Source organism: Condylostylus longicornis, unplaced genomic scaffold (assembly GCF_029603195.1).
Source record: "Condylostylus longicornis isolate FDR11 unplaced genomic scaffold, ASM2960319v2 ptg000091l, whole genome shotgun sequence".
Lineage (NCBI taxonomy): Eukaryota > Metazoa > Arthropoda > Insecta > Diptera > Dolichopodidae > Condylostylus > Condylostylus longicornis.
This window is the reverse complement of record NW_026578059.1, coordinates 752,930-775,327: the sequence shown is the minus strand read 5'-3', so window position 1 is coordinate 775,327 and position 22,398 is coordinate 752,930.

The following is a 22,398-nucleotide window of genomic DNA, read 5'->3' as shown; positions in this document are numbered from 1 at the left end:
ATTTAAATTTTTGCTCCTTTTCACAATTTTAATTTTAATGAAAGTAATAGGCGATCATGAATGATAGCAAGCGAAAAAATAAATTTCTGATTTACTTTCTACAATTCCTGCTTGCCTGGTATTATTTTAGAAATATATTAATTTTTTGCTCATTTTTACAATTTCAATTTTAATGAAAGTAATAGGCGATCATGAATGATAGCAAGCGAAAAAATAAATTTTTGATTTACTTTCTACAATTCCTGCTTGCCTGGTATTATTTTAGAAATATATTAATTTTTTGCTCCTTTTTACAATTTCAAATTTAAGTAAAGTAATAGGCGATCATGAATGATAGCAAGCGAAAAAGTAAATTTCTGATTTACTTTCTAAAATTCCTGCTGGCCTGGTATTATTTTAGAAATATATTAATTTTTTACTCCTTTTCACAATTTCAATTTTAATGAAAGTAATAGGCGATCATGAATGATAGCAAGCGAAAAAATAAATATCTGATCTACTTTCTAAAATTCCTGCTGGCCTGGTATTTTGTTAGAAGTATATTTAAATTTTTGCTCCTTTTCACAATTTTAATTTTAATGAAAGTAATAGGCGATCATGAATGATAGCAAGCGAAAAAATAAATATCTGATCTACTTTCTAAAATTCCTGCTGGCCTGGTATTTTGTTAGAAGTATATTTAAATTTTTGCTCCTTTTCACAATTTTAATTTTAATGAAAGTAATAGGCGATCATGAATGATAGCAAGCGAAAAAGTAAATTTCTGATTTACTTTCTAAAATTCCTGCTGGCCTGGTATTATTTTAGAAATATATTAATTTTTTGCTCATTTTTACAATTTCAATTTTAATGAAAGTAATAGGCGATCATGAATGATAGCAAGCGAAAAAATAAATTTCTGATCTACTTTCTACAATTCCTGCTTGCCTGGTATTATTTTAGAAATATATTAATTTTTTGCTCATTTTTACAATTTCAATTTTAATGAAAGTAATAGGCGATCATGAATGATAGCAAGCGAAAAAATAAATTTCTGATTTACTTTCTACAATTCCTGCTTGCCTGGTATTATTTTAGAAATATATTAATTTTTTGCTCCTTTTTACAATTTCAAATTTAAGTAAAGTAATAGGCGATCATGAATGATAACAAGCCAAAAAATAAATTCCTGATCTACTTTCTACAATTCCTGCTTTCCTAGTATTTTGTTTGAAATTTATTTAATTTTTTACTCCTTTTCACAATTTCAATTTTAATGAAAGTAATAGGCGATCATGAATGATAGCAAGCGAAAAAGTAAATTTCTGATTTACTTTCTAAAATTCCTACTGGCCTGGTATTTTGTTAGAAGTATATTTAAATTTTTGCTCCTTTTCACAATTTTAATTTTAATGAAAGTAATAGGCGATCATGAATGATAGCAAGCGAAAAAATAAATTTCTGATTTACTTTCTACAATTCCTGCTTGCCTGGTATTATTTTAGAAATATATTAATTTTTTGCTCATTTTTACAATTTCAATTTTAATGAAAGTAATAGGCGATCATGAATGATAGCAAGCGAAAAAATAAATTTCTGATTTACTTTCTACAATTCCTGCTTGCCTGGTATTATTTTAGAAATATATTAATTTTTTGCTCCTTTTTACAATTTCAAATTTAAGTAAAGTAATAGGCGATCATGAATGATAGCAAGCGAAAAAGTAAATTTCTGATTTACTTTCTAAAATTCCTGCTGGCCTGGTATTATTTTAGAAATATATTAATTTTTTACTCCTTTTTACAATGTCAATTTTAATGAAAGTAATAGGCGATCATGAATGATAGCAAGCGAAAAAGTAAATTTCTGATTTACTTTCTAAAATTCCTGCTGGCCTGGTATTTTGTTAGAAGTATATTTAAATTTTTGCTCCTTTTCACAATTTTAATTTTAATGAAAGTAATAGGCGATCATGAATGATAGCAAGCGAAAAAGTAAATTTCTGATTTACTTTCTAAAATTCCTGCTGGCCTGGTATTATTTTAGAAATATATTAATTTTTTGCTCATTTTTACAATTTCAATTTTAATGAAAGTAATAGGCGATCATGAATGATAGCAAGCGAAAAAGTAAATTTCTGATTTACTTTCTAAAATTCCTGCTGGCCTGGTATTATTTTAGAAATATATTAATTTTTTGCTTATTTTCACAATTTCAATTTTAATGAAACTAATAGGCGATCATGAATGATAGCAAGCGAAAAAGTAAATTTGTGATTTACTTTCTAAAATTTCTGCTGGCCTGGTATTATTTTAGAAATATATTAATTTTTTGCTCCTTTTTACAATTTCAAATTTAAGTAAAGTAATAGGCGATCATGAATGATAACAAGCCAAAAAATAAATTTCTGATCTACTTTCTACAATTCCTGCTTTCCTAGTATTTTGTTTGAAATTTATTTAATTTTTTACTCCTTTTCACAATTTCAATTTTAATGAAAGTAATAGGCGATCATGAATGATAGCAAGCGAAAAAGTAAATTTCTGATTTACTTTCTAAAATTCCTGCTGGCCTGGTATTTTGTTAGAAGTATATTTAAATTTTTGCTCCTTTTCACAATTTTAATTTTAATGAAAGTAATAGGCGATCATGAATGATAGCAAGCGAAAAAATAAATTTCTGATTTACTTTCTACAATTCCTGCTTGCCTGGTATTATTTTAGAAATATATTAATTTTTTGCTCATTTTTACAATTTCAATTTTAATGAAAGTAATAGGCGATCATGAATGATAGCAAGCGAAAAAATAAATTTCTGATTTACTTTCTAAAATTCCTGCTGGCCTGGTATTTTGTTAGAAGTATATTTAAATTTTTGCTCCTTTTTACAATTTCAATTTTAATGAAAGTAATAGGCGATCATGAATGATAGCAAGCGAAAAAATAAATTTCTGATCTACTTTCTAAAATTCCTGCTGGCCTGGTATTTTGTTAGAAGTATATTTAAATTTTTGCTCCTTTTCACAATTTTAATTTTAATGAAAGTAATAGGCGATCATGAATGATAGCAAGCGAAAAAGTAAATTTCTGATTTACTTTCTAAAATTCCTGCTGGCCTGGTATTATTTTAGAAATATATTAATTTTTTGCTCATTTTTACAATTTCAATTTTAATGAAAGTAATAGGCGATCATGAATGATAGCAAGCGAAAAAATAAATTTCTGATTTACTTTCTAAAATTCCTGCTGGCCTGGTATTATTTTAGAAATATATTAATTTTTTACTCCTTTTTACAATGTCAATTTTAATGAAAGTAATAGGCGATCATGAATGATAGCAAGCGAAAAAATAAATTTCTGATCTACTTTCTAAAATTCCTGCTGGCCTGGTATTTTGTTAGAAGTATATTTAAATTTTTGCTCCTTTTCACAATTTTAATTTTAATGAAAGTAATAGGCGATCATGAATGATAGCAAGCGAAAAAGTAAATTTCTGATTTACTTTCTAAAATTCCTGCTGGCCTGGTATTATTTTAGAAATATATTAATTTTTTGCTCATTTTTACAATTTCAATTTTAATGAAAGTAATAGGCGATCATGAATGATAGCAAGCGAAAAAATAAATTTCTGATTTACTTTCTACAATTCCTGCTTGCCTGGTATTATTTTAGAAATATATTAATTTTTTGCTCCTTTTTACAATTTCAAATTTAAGTAAAGTAATAGGCGATCATGAATGATAGCAAGCGAAAAAGTAAATTTCTGATTTACTTTCTAAAATTCCTGCTGGCCTGGTATTATTTTAGAAATATATTAATTTTTTACTCCTTTTCACAATTTCAATTTTAATGAAAGTAATAGGCGATCATGAATGATAGCAAGCGAAAAAATAAATATCTGATCTACTTTCTAAAATTCCTGCTGGCCTGGTATTTTGTTAGAAGTATATTTAAATTTTTGCTCCTTTTCACAATTTTAATTTTAATGAAAGTAATAGGCGATCATGAATGATAGCAAGCGAAAAAATAAATTTCTGATCTACTTTCTACAATTCCTGCTTGCCTGGTATTATTTTAGAAATATATTAATTTTTTGCTCATTTTTACAATTTCAATTTTAATGAAAGTAATAGGCGATCATGAATGATAGCAAGCGAAAAAATAAATTTCTGATCTACTTTCTACAATTCCTGCTTGCCTGGTATTATTTTAGAAATATATTAATTTTTTGCTCATTTTTACAATTTCAATTTTAATGAAAGTAATAGGCGATCATGAATGATAGCAAGCGAAAAAATAAATTTCTGATTTACTTTCTAAAATTCCTGCTGGCCTGGTATTTTGTTAGAAGTATATTTAAATTTTTGCTCCTTTTTACAATTTCAATTTTAATGAAAGTAATAGGCGATCATGAATGATAGCAAGCGAAAAAATAAATTTCTGATCTACTTTCTACAATTCCTGCTTGCCTGGTATTATTTTAGAAATATATTAATTTTTTGCTCATTTTTACAATTTCAATATTAATGAAAGTAATAGGCGATCATGAATGATAGCAAGCGAAAAAATAAATTTCTGATTTACTTTCTAAAATTCCTGCTGGCCTGGTATTATTTTAGAAATATATTAATTTTTTACTCCTTTTTACAATGTCAATTTTAATGAAAGTAATAGGCGATCATGAATGATAGCAAGCGAAAAAGTAAATTTCTGATTTACTTTCTAAAATTCCTGCTGGCCTGGTATTATTTTAGAAATATATTAATTTTTGCTCCTTTTCACAATTTTAATTTTAATGAAAGTAATAGGCGATCATGAATGATAGCAAGCGAAAAAATAAATTTCTGATCTACTTTCTACAATTCCTGCTTGCCTGGTATTATTTTAGAAATATATTAATTTTTTGCTCATTTTTACAATTTCAATTTTAATGAAAGTAATAGGCGATCATGAATGATAGCAAGCGAAAAAATAAATTTCTGATCTACTTTCTACAATTCCTGCTTGCCTGGTATTATTTTAGAAATATATTAATTTTTTGCTCATTTTTACAATTTCAATTTTAATGAAAGTAATAGGCGATCATGAATGATAGCAAGCGAAAAAATAAATTTCTGATCTACTTTCTACAATTCCTGCTTGCCTGGTATTATTTTAGAAATATATTAATTTTTTGCTCATTTTTACAATTTCAATTTTAATGAAAGTAATAGGCGATCATGAATGATAGCAAGCGAAAAAATAAATTTCTGATCTACTTTCTAAAATTCCTGCTGGCCTGGTATTTTGTTAGAAGTATATTTAAATTTTTGCTCCTTTTCACAATTTTAATTTTAATGAAAGTAATAGGCGATCATGAATGATAGCAAGCGAAAAAGTAAATTTCTGATTTACTTTCTAAAATTCCTGCTGGCCTGGTATTATTTTAGAAATATATTAATTTTTTGCTCATTTTTACAATTTCAATTTTAATGAAAGTAATAGGCGATCATGAATGATAGCAAGCGAAAAAATAAATATCTGATCTACTTTCTAAAATTCCTGCTGGCCTGGTATTTTGTTAGAAGTATATTTAAATTTTTGCTCCTTTTTACAATTTCAATTTTAATGAAAGTAATAGGCGATCATGAATGATAGCAAGCGAAAAAATAAATTTCTGATCTACTTTCTACAATTCCTGCTTGCCTGGTATTATTTTAGAAATATATTAATTTTTTGCTCATTTTTACAATTTCAATTTTAATGAAAGTAATAGGCGATCATGAATGATAGCAAGCGAAAAAATAAATTTCTGATCTACTTTCTACAATTCCTGCTTGCCTGGTATTATTTTAGAAATATATTAATTTTTTGCTCATTTTTACAATTTCAATTTTAATGAAAGTAATAGGCGATCATGAATGATAGCAAGCGAAAAAATAAATTTCTGATTTACTTTCTAAAATTCCTGCTGGCCTGGTATTTTGTTAGAAGTATATTTAAATTTTTGCTCCTTTTTACAATTTCAATTTTAATGAAAGTAATAGGCGATCATGAATGATAGCAAGCGAAAAAATAAATTACTGATCTACTTTCTAAAATTCCTGCTGGCCTGGTATTTTGTTAGAAATATATTAATTTTTTGCTCATTTTTACAATTTCAATTTTAATGAAAGTAATAGGCGATCATGAATGATAGCAAGCGAAAAAATAAATATCTGATCTACTTTCTAAAATTCCTGCTGGCCTGGTATTTTGTTAGAAGTATATTTAAATTTTTGCTCCTTTTTACAATTTCAATTTTAATGAAAGTAATAGGCGATCATGAATGATAGCAAGCGAAAAAATAAATTTCTGATCTACTTTCTACAATTCCTGCTTGCCTGGTATTATTTTAGAAATATATTAATTTTTTGCTCATTTTTACAATTTCAATTTTAATGAAAGTAATAGGCGATCATGAATGATAGCAAGCGAAAAAATAAATTTCTGATCTACTTTCTACAATTCCTGCTTGCCTGGTATTATTTTAGAAATATATTAATTTTTTGCTCATTTTTACAATTTCAATTTTAATGAAAGTAATAGGCGATCATGAATGATAGCAAGCGAAAAAATAAATTTCTGATTTACTTTCTAAAATTCCTGCTGGCCTGGTATTTTGTTAGAAGTATATTTAAATTTTTGCTCCTTTTTACAATTTCAATTTTAATGAAAGTAATAGGCGATCATGAATGATAGCAAGCGAAAAAATAAATTTCTGATCTACTTTCTACAATTCCTGCTTGCCTGGTATTATTTTAGAAATATATTAATTTTTTGCTCATTTTTACAATTTCAATTTTAATGAAAGTAATAGGCGATCATGAATGATAGCAAGCGAAAAAATAAATTTCTGATTTACTTTCTAAAATTCCTGCTGGCCTGGTATTATTTTAGAAATATATTAATTTTTTACTCCTTTTTACAATGTCAATTTTAATGAAAGTAATAGGCGATCATGAATGATAGCAAGCGAAAAAATAAATTTCTGATCTACTTTCTACAATTCCTGCTTGCCTGGTATTATTTTAGAAATATATTAATTTTTTGCTCATTTTTACAATTTCAATTTTAATGAAAGTAATAGGCGATCATGAATGATAGCAAGCGAAAAAATAAATTTCTGATCTACTTTCTACAATTCCTGCTTGCCTGGTATTATTTTAGAAATATATTAATTTTTTGCTCATTTTTACAATTTCAATTTTAATGAAAGTAATAGGCGATCATGAATGATAGCAAGCGAAAAAATAAATTTCTGATCTACTTTCTAAAATTCCTGCTGGCCTGGTATTTTGTTAGAAGTATATTTAAATTTTTGCTCCTTTTCACAATTTTAATTTTAATGAAAGTAATAGGCGATCATGAATGATAGCAAGCGAAAAAGTAAATTTCTGATCTACTTTCTAAAATTCCTGCTGGCCTGGTATTATTTTAGAAATATATTAATTTTTTGCTCATTTTTACAATTTCAATTTTAATGAAAGTAATAGGCGATCATGAATGATAGCAAGCGAAAAAATAAATATCTGATCTACTTTCTAAAATTCCTGCTGGCCTGGTATTTTGTTAGAAGTATATTTAAATTTTTGCTCCTTTTTACAATTTCAATTTTAATGAAAGTAATAGGCGATCATGAATGATAGCAAGCGAAAAAATAAATTTCTGATCTACTTTCTACAATTCCTGCTTGCCTGGTATTATTTTAGAAATATATTAATTTTTTGCTCATTTTTACAATTTCAATTTTAATGAAAGTAATAGGCGATCATGAATGATAGCAAGCGAAAAAATAAATTTCTGATTTACTTTCTAAAATTCCTGCTGGCCTGGTATTATTTTAGAAATATATTAATTTTTTACTCCTTTTTACAATGTCAATTTTAATGAAAGTAATAGGCGATCATGAATGATAGCAAGCGAAAAAGTAAATTTCTGATTTACTTTCTAAAATTCCTGCTGGCCTGGTATTATTTTAGAAATATATTAATTTTTTACTCCTTTTCACAATTTCAATTTTAATGAAAGTAATAGGCGATCATGAATGATAGCAAGCGAAAAAATAAATATCTGATCTACTTTCTAAAATTCCTGCTGGCCTGGTATTTTGTTAGAAGTATATTTAAATTTTTGCTCCTTTTCACAATTTTAATTTTAATGAAAGTAATAGGCGATCATGAATGATAGCAAGCGAAAAAATAAATATCTGATCTACTTTCTAAAATTCCTGCTGGCCTGGTATTTTGTTAGAAGTATATTTAAATTTTTGCTCCTTTTTACAATTTCAATTTTAATGAAAGTAATAGGCGATCATGAATGATAGCAAGCGAAAAAATAAATTTCTGATCTACTTTCTACAATTCCTGCTTGCCTGGTATTATTTTAGAAATATATTAATTTTTTGCTCCTTTTCACAATTTTAATTTTAATGAAAGTAATAGGCGATCATGAATGATAGCAAGCGAAAAAGTAAATTTCTGATTTACTTTCTAAAATTCCTGCTGGCCTGGTATTATTTTAGAAATATATTAATTTTTTGCTCATTTTTACAATTTCAATTTTAATGAAAGTAATAGGCGATCATGAATGATAGCAAGCGAAAAAATAAATATCTGATCTACTTTCTAAAATTCCTGCTGGCCTGGTATTTTGTTAGAAGTATATTTAAATTTTTGCTCCTTTTTACAATTTCAATTTTAATGAAAGTAATAGGCGATCATGAATGATAGCAAGCGAAAAAATAAATTTCTGATCTACTTTCTACAATTCCTGCTTGCCTGGTATTATTTTAGAAATATATTAATTTTTTGCTCATTTTTACAATTTCAATTTTAATGAAAGTAATAGGCGATCATGAATGATAGCAAGCGAAAAAATAAATTTCTGATCTACTTTCTACAATTCCTGCTTGCCTGGTATTATTTTAGAAATATATTAATTTTTTGCTCATTTTTACAATTTCAATTTTAATGAAAGTAATAGGCGATCATGAATGATAGCAAGCGAAAAAATAAATTTCTGATTTACTTTCTAAAATTCCTGCTGGCCTGGTATTTTGTTAGAAGTATATTTAAATTTTTGCTCCTTTTTACAATTTCAATTTTAATGAAAGTAATAGGCGATCATGAATGATAGCAAGCGAAAAAATAAATTTCTGATCTACTTTCTACAATTCCTGCTTGCCTGGTATTATTTTAGAAATATATTAATTTTTTGCTCATTTTTACAATTTCAATTTTAATGAAAGTAATAGGCGATCATGAATGATAGCAAGCGAAAAAATAAATTTCTGATTTACTTTCTAAAATTCCTGCTGGCCTGGTATTATTTTAGAAATATATTAATTTTTTACTCCTTTTTACAATGTCAATTTTAATGAAAGTAATAGGCGATCATGAATGATAGCAAGCGAAAAAATAAATTTCTGATCTACTTTCTACAATTCCTGCTTGCCTGGTATTATTTTAGAAATATATTAATTTTTTGCTCATTTTTACAATTTCAATTTTAATGAAAGTAATAGGCGATCATGAATGATAGCAAGCGAAAAAATAAATTTCTGATCTACTTTCTACAATTCCTGCTTGCCTGGTATTATTTTAGAAATATATTAATTTTTTGCTCATTTTTACAATTTCAATTTTAATGAAAGTAATAGGCGATCATGAATGATAGCAAGCGAAAAAATAAATTTCTGATCTACTTTCTAAAATTCCTGCTGGCCTGGTATTTTGTTAGAAGTATATTTAAATTTTTGCTCCTTTTCACAATTTTAATTTTAATGAAAGTAATAGGCGATCATGAATGATAGCAAGCGAAAAAGTAAATTTCTGATCTACTTTCTAAAATTCCTGCTGGCCTGGTATTATTTTAGAAATATATTAATTTTTTGCTCATTTTTACAATTTCAATTTTAATGAAAGTAATAGGCGATCATGAATGATAGCAAGCGAAAAAATAAATATCTGATCTACTTTCTAAAATTCCTGCTGGCCTGGTATTTTGTTAGAAGTATATTTAAATTTTTGCTCCTTTTTACAATTTCAATTTTAATGAAAGTAATAGGCGATCATGAATGATAGCAAGCGAAAAAATAAATTTCTGATCTACTTTCTACAATTCCTGCTTGCCTGGTATTATTTTAGAAATATATTAATTTTTTGCTCATTTTTACAATTTCAATTTTAATGAAAGTAATAGGCGATCATGAATGATAGCAAGCGAAAAAATAAATTTCTGATTTACTTTCTAAAATTCCTGCTGGCCTGGTATTATTTTAGAAATATATTAATTTTTTACTCCTTTTTACAATGTCAATTTTAATGAAAGTAATAGGCGATCATGAATGATAGCAAGCGAAAAAGTAAATTTCTGATTTACTTTCTAAAATTCCTGCTGGCCTGGTATTATTTTAGAAATATATTAATTTTTTACTCCTTTTCACAATTTCAATTTTAATGAAAGTAATAGGCGATCATGAATGATAGCAAGCGAAAAAATAAATATCTGATCTACTTTCTAAAATTCCTGCTGGCCTGGTATTTTGTTAGAAGTATATTTAAATTTTTGCTCCTTTTCACAATTTTAATTTTAATGAAAGTAATAGGCGATCATGAATGATAGCAAGCGAAAAAGTAAATTTCTGATTTACTTTCTAAAATTCCTGCTGGCCTGGTATTATTTTAGAAATATATTAATTTTTTGCTCATTTTTACAATTTCAATTTTAATGAAAGTAATAGGCGATCATGAATGATAGCAAGCGAAAAAATAAATTTCTGATCTACTTTCTAAAATTCCTGCTGGCCTGGTATTTTGTTAGAAGTATATTTAAATTTTTGCTCCTTTTCACAATTTTAATTTTAATGAAAGTAATAGGCGATCATGAATGATAGCAAGCGAAAAAGTAAATTTCTGATTTACTTTCTAAAATTCCTGCTGGCCTGGTATTATTTTAGAAATATATTAATTTTTTGCTCATTTTTACAATTTCAATTTTAATGAAAGTAATAGGCGATCATGAATGATAGCAAGCGAAAAAATAAATATCTGATCTACTTTCTAAAATTCCTGCTGGCCTGGTATTTTGTTAGAAGTATATTTAAATTTTTGCTCCTTTTTACAATTTCAATTTTAATGAAAGTAATAGGCGATCATGAATGATAGCAAGCGAAAAAATAAATTTCTGATCTACTTTCTACAATTCCTGCTTGCCTGGTATTATTTTAGAAATATATTAATTTTTTGCTCATTTTTACAATTTCAATTTTAATGAAAGTAATAGGCGATCATGAATGATAGCAAGCGAAAAAATAAATTTCTGATCTACTTTCTACAATTCCTGCTTGCCTGGTATTATTTTAGAAATATATTAATTTTTTGCTCATTTTTACAATTTCAATTTTAATGAAAGTAATAGGCGATCATGAATGATAGCAAGCGAAAAAATAAATTTCTGATCTACTTTCTAAAATTCTTGCTGGCCTGGTATTTTGTTAGAAGTATATTTAAATTTTTGCTCCTTTTCACAATTTTAATTTTAATGAAAGTAATAGGCGATCATGAATTATAGCAAGCGAAAAAGTAAATTTCTGATTTACTTTCTAAAATTCCTGCTGGCCTGGTATTATTTTAGAAATATATTAATTTTTTGCTCATTTTTACAATTTCAATTTTAATGAAAGTAATAGGCGATCATGAATGATAGCAAGCGAAAAAATAAATATCTGATCTACTTTCTAAAATTCCTGCTGGCCTGGTATTTTGTTAGAAGTATATTTAAATTTTTGCTCCTTTTTACAATTTCAATTTTAATGAAAGTAATAGGCGATCATGAATGATAGCAAGCGAAAAAATAAATTTCTGATCTACTTTCTACAATTCCTGCTTGCCTGGTATTATTTTAGAAATATATTAATTTTTTGCTCATTTTTACAATTTCAATTTTAATGAAAGTAATAGGCGATCATGAATGATAGCAAGCGAAAAAATAAATATCTGATCTACTTTCTAAAATTCCTGCTGGCCTGGTATTTTGTTAGAAGTATATTTAAATTTTTGCTCCTTTTTACAATTTCAATTTTAATGAAAGTAATAGGCGATCATGAATGATAGCAAGCGAAAAAATAAATATCTGATCTACTTTCTAAAATTCCTGCTGGCCTGGTATTTTGTTAGAAGTATATTTAAATTTTTGCTCCTTTTCACAATTTTAATTTTAATGAAAGTAATAGGCGATCATGAATGATAGCAAGCGAAAAAGTAAATTTCTGATTTACTTTCTAAAATTCCTGCTGGCCTGGTATTATTTTAGAAATATATTAATTTTTTGCTCATTTTTACAATTTCAATTTTAATGAAAGTAATAGGCGATCATGAATGATAGCAAGCGAAAAAATAAATTTCTGATCTACTTTCTAAAATTCCTGCTGGCCTGGTATTTTATTAGAAGTATATTTAAATTTTTGCTCCTTTTCACAATTTTAATTTTAATGAAAGTAATAGGCGATCATGAATGATAGCAAGCGAAAAAGTAAATTTCTGATTTACTTTCTAAAATTCCTGCTGGCCTGGTATTATTTTAGAAATATATTAATTTTTTGCTCATTTTTACAATTTCAATTTTAATGAAAGTAATAGGCGATCATGAATGATAGCAAGCGAAAAAATAAATATCTGATCTACTTCCTAAAATTCCTGCTGGCCTGGTATTTTGTTAGAAGTATATTTAAATTTTTGCTCCTTTTTACAATTTCAATTTTAATGAAAGTAATAGGCGATCATGAATGATAGCAAGCGAAAAAATAAATTTCTGATCTACTTTCTACAATTCCTGCTTGCCTGGTATTATTTTAGAAATATATTAATTTTTTGCTCATTTTTACAATTTCAATTTTAATGAAAGTAATAGGCGATCATGAATGATAGCAAGCGAAAAAATAAATTTCTGATCTACTTTCTACAATTCCTGCTTGCCTGGTATTATTTTAGAAATATATTAATTTTTTGCTCATTTTTACAATTTCAATTTTAATGAAAGTAATAGGCGATCATGAATGATAGCAAGCGAAAAAATAAATTTCTGATCTACTTTCTAAAATTCCTGCTGGCCTGGTATTTTGTTAGAAGTATATTTAAATTTTTGCTCCTTTTCACAATTTTAATTTTAATGAAAGTAATAGGCGATCATGAATGATAGCAAGCGAAAAAGTAAATTTCTGATTTACTTTCTAAAATTCCTGCTGGCCTGGTATTATTTTAGAAATATATTAATTTTTTGCTCATTTTTACAATTTCAATTTTAATGAAAGTAATAGGCGATCATGAATGATAGCAAGCGAAAAAATAAATATCTGATCTACTTTCTAAAATTCCTGCTGGCCTGGTATTTTGTTAGAAGTATATTTAAATTTTTGCTCCTTTTTACAATTTCAATTTTAATGAAAGTAATAGGCGATCATGAATGATAGCAAGCGAAAAAATAAATTTCTGATCTACTTTCTACAATTCCTGCTTGCCTGGTATTATTTTAGAAATATATTAATTTTTTGCTCATTTTTACAATTTCAATTTTAATGAAAGTAATAGGCGATCATGAATGATAGCAAGCGAAAAAATAAATTTCTGATCTACTTTCTACAATTCCTGCTTGCCTGGTATTATTTTAGAAATATATTAATTTTTTGCTCATTTTTACAATTTCAATTTTAATGAAAGTAATAGGCGATCATGAATGATAGCAAGCGAAAAAATAAATTTCTGATCTACTTTCTACAATTCCTGCTTGCCTGGTATTATTTTAGAAATATATTAATTTTTTGCTCATTTTTACAATTTCAATTTTAATGAAAGTAATAGGCGATCATGAATGATAGCAAGCGAAAAAATAAATTTCTGATCTACTTTCTACAATTCCTGCTTGCCTGGTATTATTTTAGAAATATATTAATTTTTTGCTCATTTTTACAATTTCAATTTTAATGAAAGTAATAGGCGATCATGAATGATAGCAAGCGAAAAAATAAATTTCTGATCTACTTTCTACAATTCCTGCTTGCCTGGTATTATTTTAGAAATATATTAATTTTTTGCTCATTTTTACAATTTCAATTTTAATGAAAGTAATAGGCGATCATGAATGATAGCAAGCGAAAAAATAAATTTCTGATCTACTTTCTACAATTCCTGCTTGCCTGGTATTATTTTAGAAATATATTAATTTTTTGCTCATTTTTAAAATTTCAATTTTAATGAAAGTAATAGGCGATCATGAATGATAGCAAGCGAAAAAATAAATTTCTGATCTACTTTCTAAAATTCCTGCTGGCCTGGTATTTTGTTAGAAGTATATTTAAATTTTTGCTCCTTTTCACAATTTTAATTTTAATGAAAGTAATAGGCGATCATGAATGATAGCAAGCGAAAAAGTAAATTTCTGATTTACTTTCTAAAATTCCTGCTGGCCTGGTATTATTTTAGAAATATATTAATTTTTTGCTCATTTTTACAATTTCAATTTTAATGAAAGTAATAGGCGATCATGAATGATAGCAAGCGAAAAAATAAATTTCTGATCTACTTTCTACAATTCCTGCTTGCCTGGTATTATTTTAGAAATATATTAATTTTTTGCTCATTTTTACAATTTCAATTTTAATGAAAGTAATAGGCGATCATGAATGATAGCAAGCGAAAAAATAAATTTCTGATCTACTTTCTACAATTCCTGCTTGCCTGGTATTATTTTAGAAATATATTAATTTTTTGCTCATTTTTACAATTTCAATTTTAATGAAAGTAATAGGCGATCATGAATGATAGCAAGCGAAAAAATAAATTTCTGATCTACTTTCTACAATTCCTGCTTGCCTGGTATTATTTTAGAAATATATTAATTTTTTGCTCATTTTTACAATTTCAATTTTAATGAAAGTAATAGGCGATCATGAATGATAGCAAGCGAAAAAATAAATTTCTGATCTACTTTCTACAATTCCTGCTTGCCTGGTATTATTTTAGAAATATATTAATTTTTTGCTCATTTTTACAATTTCAATTTTAATGAAAGTAATAGGCGATCATGAATGATAGCAAGCGAAAAAATAAATATCTGATCTACTTTCTAAAATTCCTGCTGGCCTGGTATTTTGTTAGAAGTATATTTAAATTTTTGCTCCTTTTTACAATTTCAATTTTAATGAAAGTAATAGGCGATCATGAATGATAGCAAGCGAAAAAATAAATTTCTGATCTACTTTCTAAAATTCCTGCTGGCCTGGTATTTTGTTAGAAGTATATTTAAATTTTTGCTCCTTTTTACAATTTCAATTTTAATGAAAGTAATAGGCGATCATGAATGATAGCAAGCGAAAAAGTAAATTTCTGATTTACTTTCTAAAATTCCTGCTGGCCTGGTATTATTTTAGAAATATATTAATTTTTTGCTCATTTTTACAATTTCAATTTTAATGAAAGTAATAGGCGATCATGAATGATAGCAAGCGAAAAAATAAATATCTGATCTACTTTCTAAAATTCCTGCTGGCCTGGTATTTTGTTAGAAGTATATTTAAATTTTTGCTCCTTTTTACAATTTCAATTTTAATGAAAGTAATAGGCGATCATGAATGATAGCAAGCGAAAAAATAAATTTCTGATCTACTTTCTACAATTCCTGCTTGCCTGGTATTATTTTAGAAATATATTAATTTTTTGCTCATTTTTACAATTTCAATTTTAATGAAAGTAATAGGCGATCATGAATGATAGCAAGCGAAAAAATAAATTTCTGATCTACTTTCTAAAATTCCTGCTGGCCTGGTATTTTGTTAGAAGTATATTTAAATTTTTGCTCCTTTTCACAATTTTAATTTTAATGAAAGTAATAGGCGATCATGAATGATAGCAAGCGAAAAAGTAAATTTCTGATTTACTTTCTAAAATTCCTGCTGGCCTGGTATTATTTTAGAAATATATTAATTTTTTGCTCATTTTTACAATTTCAATTTTAATGAAAGTAATAGGCGATCATGAATGATAGCAAGCGAAAAAATAAATATCTGATCTACTTTCTAAAATTCCTGCTGGCCTGGTATTTTGTTAGAAGTATATTTAAATTTTTGCTCCTTTTTACAATTTCAATTTTAATGAAAGTAATAGGCGATCATGAATGATAGCAAGCGAAAAAATAAATTTCTGATCTACTTTCTACAATTCCTGCTTGCCTGGTATTATTTTAGAAATATATTAATTTTTTGCTCATTTTTACAATTTCAATTTTAATGAAAGTAATAGGCGATCATGAATGATAGCAAGCGAAAAAATAAATTTCTGATCTACTTTCTACAATTCCTGCTTGCCTGGTATTATTTTAGAAATATATTAATTTTTTGCTCATTTTTACAATTTCAATTTTAATGAAAGTAATAGGCGATCATGAATGATAGCAAGCGAAAAAATAAATTTCTGATCTACTTTCTACAATTCCTGCTTGCCTGGTATTATTTTAGAAATATATTAATTTTTTGCTCATTTTTACAATTTCAATTTTAATGAAAGTAATAGGCGATCATGAATGATAACAAGCGAAAAAATAAATTTCTGATCTACTTTCTACAATTGGTATTATTTTAGAAATATATTAATTTTTTGCTCATTTTTACAATTTCAATTTTAATGAAAGTAATAGGCGATCATGAATGATAGCAAGCGAAAAAATAAATTTCTGATCTACTTTCTAAAATTCCTGCTGGCCTGGTATTTTGTTAGAAGTATATTTAAATTTTTGCTCCTTTTCACAATTTTAATTTTAATGAAAGTAATAGGCGATCATGAATGATAGCAAGCGAAAAAGTAAATTTCTGATTTACTTTCTAAAATTCCTGCTGGCCTGGTATTATTTTAGAAATATATTAATTTTTTGCTCATTTTTACAATTTCAATTTTAATGAAAGTAATAGGCGATCATGAATGATAGCAAGCGAAAAAATAAATATCTGATCTACTTTCTAAAATTCCTGCTGGCCTGGTATTTTGTTAGAAGTATATTTAAATTTTTGCTCCTTTTTACAATTTCAATTTTAATGAAAGTAATAGGCGATCATGAATGATAGCAAGCGAAAAAATAAATTTCTGATCTACTTTCTACAATTCCTGCTTGCCTGGTATTATTTTAGAAATATATTAATTTTTTGCTCATTTTTACAATTTCAATTTTAATGAAAGTAATAGGCGATCATGAATGATAGCAAGCGAAAAAATAAATTTCTGATCTACTTTCTACAATTCCTGCTTGCCTGGTATTATTTTAGAAATATATTAATTTTTTGCTCATTTTTACAATTTCAATTTTAATGAAAGTAATAGGCGATCATGAATGATAGCAAGCGAAAAAATAAATTTCTGATTTACTTTCTAAAATTCCTGCTGGCCTGGTATTTTGTTAGAAGTATATTTAAATTTTTGCTCCTTTTTACAATTTCAATTTTAATGAAAGTAATAGGCGATCATGAATGATAGCAAGCGAAAAAATAAATTTCTGATCTACTTTCTACAATTCCTGCTTGCCTGGTATTATTTTAGAAATATATTAATTTTTTGCTCATTTTTACAATTTCAATTTTAATGAAAGTAATAGGCGATCATGAATGATAGCAAGCGAAAAAATAAATTTCTGATTTACTTTCTAAAATTCCTGCTGGCCTGGTATTTTGTTAGAAGTATATTTAAATTTTTGCTCCTTTTTACAATTTCAATTTTAATGAAAGTAATAGGCGATCATGAATGATAGCAAGCGAAAAAATAAATTTCTGATCTACTTTCTACAATTCCTGCTTGCCTGGTATTATTTTAGAAATATATTAATTTTTTGCTCATTTTTACAATTTCAATTTTAATGAAAGTAATAGGCGATCATGAATGATAGCAAGCGAAAAAATAAATTTCTGATCTACTTTCTAAAATTCCTGCTGGCCTGGTATTTTGTTAGAAGTATATTTAAATTTTTGCTCCTTTTCACAATTTTAATTTTAATGAAAGTAATAGGCGATCATGAATGATAGCAAGCGAAAAAGTAAATTTCTGATTTACTTTCTAAAATGCCTGCTGGCCTGGTATTATTTTAGAAATATATTAATTTTTTGCTCATTTTTACAATTTCAATTTTAATGAAAGTAATAGGCGATCATGAATGATAGCAAGCGAAAAAATAAATATCTGATCTACTTTCTAAAATTCCTGCTGGCCTGGTATTTTGTTAGAAGTATATTTAAATTTTTGCTCCTTTTTACAATTTCAATTTTAATGAAAGTAATAGGCGATCATGAATGATAGCAAGCGAAAAAATAAATTTCTGATCTACTTTCTACAATTCCTGCTTGCCTGGTATTATTTTAGAAATATATTAATTTTTTGCTCATTTTTACAATTTCAATTTTAATGAAAGTAATAGGCGATCATGAATGATAGCAAGCGAAAAAATAAATTTCTGATCTACTTTCTACAATTCCTGCTTGCCTGGTATTATTTTAGAAATATATTAATTTTTTGCTCATTTTTACAATTTCAATTTTAATGAAAGTAATAGGCGATCATGAATGATAGCAAGCGAAAAAATAAATTTCTGATCTACTTTCTACAATTCCTGCTTGCCTGGTATTATTTTAGAAATATATTAATTTTTTGCTCATTTTTACAATTTCAATTTTAATGAAAGTAATAGGCGATCATGAATGATAACAAGCGAAAAAATAAATTTCTGATCTACTTTCTACAATTGGTATTATTTTAGAAATATATTAATTTTTTGCTCATTTTTACAATTTCAATTTTAATGAAAGTAATAGGCGATCATGAATGATAGCAAGCGAAAAAATAAATTTCTGATCTACTTTCTAAAATTCCTGCTGGCCTGGTATTTTGTTAGAAGTATATTTAAATTTTTGCTCCTTTTCACAATTTTAATTTTAATGAAAGTAATAGGCGATCATGAATGATAGCAAGCGAAAAAGTAAATTTCTGATTTACTTTCTAAAATTCCTGCTGGCCTGGTATTATTTTAGAAATATATTAATTTTTTGCTCATTTTTACAATTTCAATTTTAATGAAAGTAATAGGCGATCATGAATGATAGCAAGCGAAAAAATAAATATCTGATCTACTTTCTAAAATTCCTGCTGGCCTGGTATTTTGTTAGAAGTATATTTAAATTTTTGCTCCTTTTTACAATTTCAATTTTAATGAAAGTAATAGGCGATCATGAATGATAGCAAGCGAAAAAATAAATTTCTGATCTACTTTCTACAATTCCTGCTTGCCTGGTATTATTTTAGAAATATATTAATTTTTTGCTCATTTTTACAATTTCAATTTTAATGAAAGTAATAGGCGATCATGAATGATAGCAAGCGAAAAAATAAATTTCTGATCTACTTTCTACAATTCCTGCTTGCCTGGTATTATTTTAGAAATATATTAATTTTTTGCTCATTTTTACAATTTCAATTTTAATGAAAGTAATAGGCGATCATGAATGATAGCAAGCGAAAAAATAAATTTCTGATTTACTTTCTAAAATTCCTGCTGGCCTGGTATTTTGTTAGAAGTATATTTAAATTTTTGCTCCTTTTTACAATTTCAATTTTAATGAAAGTAATAGGCGATCATGAATGATAGCAAGCGAAAAAATAAATTTCTGATCTACTTTCTACAATTCCTGCTTGCCTGGTATTATTTTAGAAATATATTAATTTTTTGCTCATTTTTACAATTTCAATTTTAATGAAAGTAATAGGCGATCATGAATGATAGCAAGCGAAAAAATAAATTTCTGATTTACTTTCTAAAATTCCTGCTGGCCTGGTATTATTTTAGAAATATATTAATTTTTTACTCCTTTTTACAATGTCAATTTTAATGAAAGTAATAGGCGATCATGAATGATAGCAAGCGAAAAAATAAATTTCTGATCTACTTTCTACAATTCCTGCTTGCCTGGTATTATTTTAGAAATATATTAATTTTTTGCTCATTTTTACAATTTCAATTTTAATGAAAGTAATAGGCGATCATGAATGATAGCAAGCGAAAAAATAAATTTCTGATCTACTTTCTACAATTCCTGCTTGCCTGGTATTATTTTAGAAATATATTAATTTTTTGCTCATTTTTACAATTTCAATTTTAATGAAAGTAATAGGCGATCATGAATGATAGCAAGCGAAAAAATAAATTTCTGATCTACTTTCTACAATTCCTGCTTGCCTGGTATTATTTTAGAAATATATTAATTTTTTGCTCATTTTTACAATTTCAATTTTAATGAAAGTAATAGGCGATCATGAACGATAGCAAGCGAAAAAATAAATTTCTGATTTACTTTCTAAAATTCCTGCTGGCCTGGTATTTTGTTAGAAGTATATTTAAATTTTTGCTCCTTTTTACAATTTCAATTTTAATGAAAGTAATAGGCGATCATGAATGATAGCAAGCGAAAAAATAAATTTCTGATCTACTTTCTACAATTCCTGCTTGCCTGGTATTATTTTAGAAATATATTAATTTTTTGCTCATTTTTACAATTTCAATTTTAATGAAAGTAATAGGCGATCATGAATGATAGCAAGCGAAAAAATAAATTTCTGATTTACTTTCTAAAATTCCTGCTGGCCTGGTATTATTTTAGAAATATATTAATTTTTTACTCCTTTTTACAATGTCAATTTTAATGAAAGTAATAGGCGATCATGAATGATAGCAAGCGAAAAAATAAATTTCTGATCTACTTTCTACAATTCCTGCTGGCCTGGTATTATTTTAGAAATATATTAATTTTTTGCTCATTTTTACAATTTCAATTTTAATGAAAGTAATAGGCGATCATGAATGATAGCAAGCGAAAAAATAAATATCTGATCTACTTTCTAAAATTCCTGCTGGCCTGGTATTTTGTTAGAAGTATATTTAAATTTTTGCTCCTTTTTACAATTTCAATTTTAATGAAAGTAATAGGCGATCATGAATGATAGCAAGCGAAAAAGTAAATTTCTGATTTACTTTCTAAAATTCCTGCTGGCCTGGTATTATTTTAGAAATATATTAATTTTTTGCTCATTTTTACAATTTCAATTTTAATGAAAGTAATAGGCGATCATGAATGATAGCAAGCGAAAAAATAAATATCTGATCTACTTTCTAAAATTCCTGCTGGCCTGGTATTTTGTTAGAAGTATATTTAAATTTTTGCTCCTTTTTACAATTTCAATTTTAATGAAAGTAATAGGCGATCATGAATGATAGCAAGCGAAAAAATAAATTTCTGATCTACTTTCTACAATTCCTGCTTGCCTGGTATTATTTTAGAAATATATTAATTTTTTGCTCATTTTTACAATTTCAATTTTAATGAAAGTAATAGGCGATCATGAATGATAGCAAGCGAAAAAATAAATTTCTGATCTACTTTCTACAATTCCTGCTTGCCTGGTATTATTTTAGAAATATATTAATTTTTTGCTCATTTTTACAATTTCAATTTTAATGAAAGTAATAGGCGATCATGAATGATAGCAAGCGAAAAAATAAATTTCTGATCTACTTTCTACAATTCCTGCTTGCCTGGTATTATTTTAGAAATATATTAATTTTTTGCTCATTTTTACAATTTCAATTTTAATGAAAGTAATAGGCGATCATGAATGATAGCAAGCGAAAAAATAAATTTCTGATTTACTTTCTAAAATTCCTGCTGGCCTGGTATTTTGTTAGAAGTATATTTAAATTTTTGCTCCTTTTTACAATTTCAATTTTAATGAAAGTAATAGGCGATCATGAATGATAGCAAGCGAAAAAATAAATTTCTGATCTACTTTCTACAATTCCTGCTTGCCTGGTATTATTTTAGAAATATATTAATTTTTTGCTCATTTTTACAATTTCAATTTTAATGAAAGTAATAGGCGATCATGAATGATAGCAAGCGAAAAAATAAATTTCTGATTTACTTTCTAAAATTCCTGCTGGCCTGGTATTATTTTAGAAATATATTAATTTTTTACTCCTTTTTACAATGTCAATTTTAATGAAAGTAATAGGCGATCATGAATGATAGCAAGCGAAAAAATAAATTTCTGATCTACTTTCTACAATTCCTGCTGGCCTGGTATTATTTTAGAAATATATTAATTTTTTGCTCATTTTTACAATTTCAATTTTAATGAAAGTAATAGGCGATCATGAATGATAGCAAGCGAAAAAATAAATATCTGATCTACTTTCTAAAATTCCTGCTGGCCTGGTATTTTGTTAGAAGTATATTTAAATTTTTGCTCCTTTTTACAATTTCAATTTTAATGAAAGTAATAGGCGATCATGAATGATAGCAAGCGAAAAAGTAAATTTCTGA